The following is a 606-nucleotide window of genomic DNA, read 5'->3' as shown; positions in this document are numbered from 1 at the left end:
TGTAAAGGTTCCATATGATGGAGAATCTGTATTAGAATGATCCATAACAAATGTTTTGCTGCCTTTAGTGTTGCTGTTCTCTATAGTGTTGTTTTTCCTAACATAACTTCGACTTCTTCAAGTACCATTTTCCCTAGCAGTTCAACATTTGGAGCGCTGATTTGACTAATGTCTTTTGATGCTTCTCCCTTTGGACCAAACAAAAATGAAGCTGCTTTAATGGATCCAATTTCTCTCCAGCTGAGTTAAGTTCTGAGATTTCTTGAACCTTACTAACAGAAGTTTCATTTTCTTCCTCTAAGACATTGAATGTCCCAGCTTGACGAGTTTCTAATAGAAGCTCTTAATTTCTTTGAAATATAGATGGTAACCAAAGATGCCACTAAAAGACACTGACAATCCAGAAACTCCAATGACAATAACTGCATTATTCAATCCAGTTTCTTTGTATTTAAGTCATTATTTTTATTTCTAATTCTAATGTCAAGATTACTGGTTTCTATATTCTGTGTCACTTACTGTCTCAGTTAATTCTTCATCTACTAGAGATTACCTCCACCTCGCTCAACATTGTCAAGCTAGTTCTGCTTGTCTCAAATTTGTAAC

The sequence above is a fragment of the Nicotiana attenuata genome, chromosome 10, assembly GCF_001879085.1.
Source record: "Nicotiana attenuata strain UT chromosome 10, NIATTr2, whole genome shotgun sequence".
Classification (NCBI taxonomy): domain Eukaryota; kingdom Viridiplantae; phylum Streptophyta; class Magnoliopsida; order Solanales; family Solanaceae; genus Nicotiana; species Nicotiana attenuata.
This window is presented reverse-complemented; position numbering follows the sequence as displayed.